The 6,951-nt window shown below is 37.1% G+C and overlaps 1 long non-coding RNA gene across 1 annotated transcript in view; it reads right to left on the bottom strand.

Annotated features, from left to right (window-relative positions):
- LOC116697067 (uncharacterized) overlaps positions 1 to 6,951 on the bottom strand; it is an 81,387-nt gene that overhangs the window by 7,291 nt on the left and 67,145 nt on the right. The window lies entirely within an intron of this gene.

Genomic DNA, 6,951 nt, shown 5'->3' with positions numbered 1-6,951 from the left:
GTGTGTGTGTGTGTGTGTGTGTGTGTGTGTGTATGTGTGTGTGTGTGTAGCTTCAGTTGAGAAATATGCAGTGTAGAGCAGACAGTGGCAAACCGATTCAACATCCATTTGTTTCACAATTAAAGAAAAAAGTCAAGGCTAATCCTTCTGGTATTGTCTTTAGAAGACAAGAGTTGTCTCCTCCTGTCACTGCAACCAGAGATCCACCCCTGCGTGACATCACTGTGAACAAACTGCAACCAAATCCTGCATCAGCAGTCAAAATACACTAACAGTGGTGTGTGAAAAGCTGCAGCAATTAATGATTAGCCTGTAGATTTATGACTGTATGAAGAAATGACTTTGTTCAGTTGGCTGCCACCTGCCTCTTTAATACAAAGACTTTACTATAGTTAGACACACAGATATTGGGTCTAATTTGTTTGTCAAATTTCTGGCTATATTTAGAAATTTCATGCCAACAGGCTGCTATTCTGGAGGGTTTAAAAAAATAACATATCTGAAACGTAAATCATAGCAAATTCTGAAAATTCATAAATCATCTATGAGAGAATTTATGAATAATGCAGACTTATACAGCCATCAGAAGTTTGAATATATAATAAGTATGAAAACACAGTAGGAAAGATTTGAATAGAGCCATGCAAAAGTATGAATATTACAAATATAGTAATCCAATAATAATAAGCTCATAAGATCTGATCTGATGATGTTAAATCTTAATTATGGTCATTTACATTTGATTGCTAATGTATGCTAACATTTCCATTCCAATGAGCTTTACACTGTAAAGATGGTGTATCAAATGACAAATTATCTGCTTGTTTTAGATAGAAGTAAATAATTTTTAAACTTTAAACAACTGCAACAAGAGCTTTTGTTTATTCATGAGACTGCACACTAAAATCTACAACCAGTTTACAATGAAGAATCCACCCTGTGTTTGTTTTGTTCTCCTTCAAAGCCTTGACAGGTCTGAATGATAAGTTAGCACAGTAGCCAAGATGCTTCCCTAAACAGCTCACCTCTGTTTTGGGGATGACTGCTGCCTGAACTCTGTACCCCCACTGAGACAATAAAACGGCTGGATGACTATGGGACTAGCAGAAAGGCCGACAGTTTATAACTCAAGAGAGGCGAAGCTATACAGCCTGTGTGAAGATAAAGATTTAGTAACGGTAAGAGATTGGAATTCTCTTAGTCCGAGGTCAGACAGCCAAAGTTACCTTTCTTAATTCCCTGAGGGCGCATGAGGAGACCCTGGACTCAAACTGGAGCACACAGTTACGTCCCTTCAGCTCGAGACAAAAGAGTTGTCGCAGTGAATCACAGACCTCATCATTCCAGCCAATAATTGCTTACTTGGTTTGTAAATGGCATGCACTATCTTCAGTAAGAAGAACATTATATTCCGTCTCTTGCGTTCACTTTGCTGCAACCTTTTACAGCCTAATAGAAGTAGTAATATACAGACAAATATACGGACGTTTAGGAAAAGAATAGTTCACTTAATGTCTCATGAATGACTGGCTTTAGCCTCAACAATAATTGGCTCTACATATACTCAATTTAGACCTATATTATTTGGTTTACACTCAGAGTATAAAACATGCAAACATTAACAGGTCTTTTATTTCATTTTCTTCATTGTCATTTTTATAAATCTTTAAGAGGTTAATTACACTGACAAAAAGTCATTTGCACCTTCAACCATGTTCAGAAAAATAAAAACTACACAATGATTTTATATTAATTTAAGATATTGATATGAGAGAAGTAATGAATCCAACTTAAAGTTGCAGCTTTATTAGTTTATGTAGCTTTTAGTTTGGATGTGTTTTAATTGAGAAATGCAAATAAAACACAAATATCAGTATTTGGACCTTGAATAGTAGCTTTAACTGCTGCATTCAAGATATTCTAATTTAATAAAAAGAAACAAGAGCATTAAAGCCACTTACTGCAGAATATTTGGACTATTTACATGACAAATTACACTAAGAAACTACACTACACTAAACCTAGAGTATCCTAAGACGGACAATGTATCTAAATCAGAATCAGAAGACTTTCTTGATCCCCTCAGGGAAATTGTTAGATTTAATGTAGTGAATCAGAGTAAGAAAAAGAGTGTATGACGTAACATAGCAACAGCCATATTTAAATTAAAAAACAAACAAATATGTACACTGTACACATTTAACTCATGACTAACCAAGCAAAAGTTTAAACATTAGAGCAGTATTATCTTAAGAGTGACCAATACATTATGATACTGGAGTAGTCTTGATCTTTTCACACTCTAAGAAAGAACTGTTATTGGAGAGGATTTTCTGTGAGATTCCCTTTTCATTCTAACGGTATTAAAAAGCGTAAAGACTGGGAGACAGAGGAGTGGGGCTGACGTCACAGACTAAGAGTCACCCGCCGTGTGTTCGGCGTCTCCAAGTAAAGACTTATCTGCAAAGAAGTTTGGACGGACAATGTGGGTGGACAGGGCGTGAAACTACTATCATCATCAGCTCTGAATGAAAAAAAGAAAACATGTCTTCCACAAAAAAGAAGGCTCATTCCAATTCAACTGCGTTGTTAGGACAACGAGAACCATCCCTCAGATGATTAGTTCCACTTCAAAAGAATTTACTTTCCGCAGTGGAAACGTCCCCCTTTTGTGTCCTTACACAGGGTTTTCTCAGCCCAAAAGAAGAATCGTATGTTTAGTCAGCCTGTTTATTATTCCTTCTGTTCACACTACAATTGTATTAAATAAATAGAGTACTACTAACAAAGGCCTATTAGCCAATAAACATGTCCTAGTACACACAAAAAAGGCTAAATCACAATCTCTGCACAAGAATTAAGATACTCTAAATACTGGTAAAGGCATAAAGTACATTGCTCGGTACATGGTGCCAACTCAGAATGTCTTGTCAGTCATAATGAAATATGCATGTTTTGTTGCACATATTTTGTCTAACTGGGGCTTTGTGGTTCCATCTCATTTTGACAGACACCACCCTTAAAAAACAGCACTAGTCACTGGACACTGGTAATGCTGTAAAGCAGCAGTATGCAGTGCATTTTCAGGCATGCATATTATACAGAAGAGTTAACTTCTGATAAACAGATTGGCCCCAGTCACATTGATAGAAGTTGTAGAAGTAGTACTACAAAATCTAATAAACATGCTGCAATGCACACTATAAATTTACATTACACACATTTCACATGTTAATACTTTAACTTACTCCAAAATGGACAAAAATGTGACAAAAAGTCAGTCTGCCAAAACGTAACGTAATGTGATTATTAATATGTGGTTAAAGCAGCAGATCAAAGAGAGTTACAGTAGTTAGCTTGATTGTTAACCGGACTTCCTTGACATTTTAAAGACAACTTAAATGCAAAAGCGACTCAGTTGAAGTTCTTCTAGTTGTTCAGATAAACAGACATCTTGCCGCAGTCAAAAGGGGTGGCGAAAAAACGTAGTGAGCACACCTAAACGCAGATAGGCTAGATAAAATTAGGATGAAAAGTTTGGGGGTTTTGACACAGCCTGCAATTGGCAGTTATTACATCACGGTTGGCTTTATTGCAGCCAGCTAAATTTATTAGTCAGCCAGAAATACAAACATGTCTGCAGGCCTTTAGGCAACATGCAATTAGTCTACCATCAATAAGTAAAGCAGTTCTTCTTGTACAAATAATCAGTTATATGAGAAACCTTAACGTATCAATTACGCCGCAGGTCGGATTCAAACCCAGGCCACAGCAAGACTTAGCCTACACGGGGTGAATGCTCCTACAGGGTGAGCTAGAGGCCGCCCCAACGTATCAATTATTATATTATTTATTCATTTATTTATTTTCTATGAAATTTGGCAACTGTAAAATCCTGGTAGATATAAAAATAAATAGTGGGTCAAACCACTTCAATCATTCCAGTGGTCCACTATTGCACTGTCTTTGATGACTGATTGCAAAATGAATATTGACTAGACGCGTGCCTGGTGTAGCTCAGGAGAATCTACCCTTCCCTTCATGATCAGTGATGAGCCTCCTTTTGACCTACAGTATATTAATATGCTCAGCAGAAAGAGGCCTCTTGGCACAGGACACGCTAGCAGAAGCCCTTTAATGTTAGCAACTGTCAAAGCTTTGATTTCTGATTGATGAGTAAGGTCGGTGCAATAGCAGAGTGACACCATGGTCATCTTGGCCCTTTTCCCATAACAGGAAACTGCAAAGCAGCCCTGCCCCTCAGACCATCAGCAGCTAGCACATCACATTTGAAACTGTAAAATAAGTGCCTCAAAGCTGAAAATGTACAGAATAAATAAAAAGTCACATATATTGACTAAGCATGATGGAGGCAAACAAGTCAGATTGAAAGAGAGCTTTTGACACAATTTCCCTACTACACCTGCAGTTTTTGTTATTTAAAAGCTCACAAAGCATTTACACTCAGGTGTCAGTTTATTAGGTATGCAAAGCTCAAACTCAGCTTAATACAGCCCTGCAGTAAATACTCACTTCATAAATGTTATAATGTTATTGTGTTACATAACAACGACTGTAAGAGAGGTGTTGATTCAATGCTATGGTCATTTTCAAAGCTGTAGTTTGTTGTTCTTTTGAGTTGTAGTGCGTTATACTGGGAGGTGTTTCTAATGTTTTGTAATATCACATTTGTATCAACAAAGGCACAGATATTAGAAACATCTCTTCAAAGCAACAGCACTACAAAGAACATCCTCCAATATGACCACAAAGTTGCATTGGTAACACTTTATTTGCTCCCTATTTTTTGTCTTCATAAGCAGTATACAACCATTTAATAAATGGGTTACAACACACTATAATGCATTTATCAAAAACTCTTTCTATGGGCTCCCATAGGTGGAGATAATGAATGACTGGTTATAGTAAAACAGTTATAATGTATTACAGTATAATATAAAATATGTCATTAGTGCAGAAGTTATAATTGTTGCCAAATAGTGTTGATTCATCAACGTTTAAAAATGTTGGTATATAGTACATTACATGTGTTATACACCATTTAATAAAACTTATACTGCCTATAAATGCTTAAAGTATGGGTTTTCCATTGCGTTGGTTAACTGCATTAGGTTACAATAGATGTACCCAATAAAACAGCAACTGAGTGGTATGTGCTAACTATTTAAAATCTAAAAAAGTGAACCTGCGTGTATAGGTGCAACTTTGTGATGGATGCAGTACTGTTTGACCCTCTAGCCTCCACAGCACATCAGCGCATCACAATAATTAGAAATTCACTCAGTGGTTACTTTATTCAGCACACCTGTACAATCTAATGCAATCCAATACAGCTGTACTGCCATGAAGTCTACTTTTATGAGGCTTATTGTGTTCAACGGTGCATTGTAAATTCAATTATATGTTTTAGCAGTGAGGTTATAGTTGGTGGTGTTGACTGCATTATTTTCAAAGGTGTTTCCAATTTGAATTCTGCCTCCCTCATTTGTAAATAGGGAGGACACAAATTCAACCTGTCAACACCTCTCAGTATAATGTTGCCCAGTGCAAAACCACCTTTGACTACAACCTCAGTAATAAACATAATTAAATTTACAAATTTTAAGTTAGAATAGATGGCAGAGCTGTTGACTGATAACACAGGTGTACCTAATAAAGTAACCACTGAGTGTAAATCAAGTCCAAAAATTGAAGACTGAAACTGAATTATGGTTCAAATGCATTATTGTCTTTTTTCCTCTCCCTTTTTCTAATAAATGAGGACGAACTGACTTGGAGATGGGGAAAAACAACATTACTCAACTGCAACTAATTGCTCCTTTCATCTATCCAATTAAAAGCAGAATTCTAATCTGAGTAGTTTATTTCTTGTTTTGATAGCTCATCATGTGCCACAGCCTTTTAATCAGCACAAAAATGTAAGTATTGCATATTAATTCAGCACACGTTATTTACAGTCCTGATTTTCATCACTCTACCCCTGTGCAAGACTCCTCTTGGGCTGATCCCACAGAGACTGGGCTTAATTGACAACCAGGATGTGTTGGCAAAGCTAGCCTGCTAACTGCTAACATTTTCAATCTATACCCACTCAGGTGTGTATGTGTGAGAAGGTGTGAGGAGGTTGTTAAAATGGTGCTGAGGATCAATAGGATGTTGTTGTTAGTGAGAGACCTTTTAAGGGAAACATCAGTAAGGTGGCATCACAAGTTGTCATGTGTGATGTTCGTGAAATGTATCTGGAATGTCTCTACCTTCAGCTTCCTATAAACAGTCGGCACCCTCCCTGCATTTTCTGTGATGAAACAGCTCAGTTGCATGAGGTAATCTCACCCTTACCCAAATTAGATGGTAATGCTTTCACTCAGGGAATTCAACAACACCTAGAAGGAGGTTGTGCAACTCAAATGAGACTAATAATAGAGCCACCGTTCTCTTAACTTGGAATCTATATTATACGCTTGAAAAATGAGATCAACTATGTGGGTCAGTGGGATTTCTGTAAGAGAAGAAAATAGAAAGGAGCAACCAAACGAAAATGTGCTCTGCTGACAACAGATCTGAGGAAGGCAGCAGCTAATAAGAAAATTAGTTGGGCAGAGTAACAGCTCAGAACTTTAATTACCAGAGCTGGTTTTAACTGATTGAAAGGGAATACATGTCCACACTTGTGTGCATGCAAGCCTAATTATTTTCAAACCCTTGATTGTCTAAATAGGCTTTATAAATAAAAGCACAAGTGACTTGAAATGTTCAAAGGAAATTATTTTAAAAATGGAAATGATCAAAGAGCACTCTTTCATAACTTCTGTGATCTGTGAACTAGAACACACAAGGACTTCAGTCCTCCACGTTGCTGTGGCCTAGGCTTAATTTCGACACACACACACACACACACACACACACACACACACACACACACACACACAC

Source organism: Etheostoma spectabile, chromosome 10, assembly GCF_008692095.1.
Source record: "Etheostoma spectabile isolate EspeVRDwgs_2016 chromosome 10, UIUC_Espe_1.0, whole genome shotgun sequence".
Taxonomy (NCBI): Eukaryota; Metazoa; Chordata; class Actinopteri; order Perciformes; family Percidae; genus Etheostoma; species Etheostoma spectabile.
The sequence above is the reverse complement of the archived record's forward strand: the minus strand, read 5'-3'. Positions and strand labels throughout refer to the sequence as shown.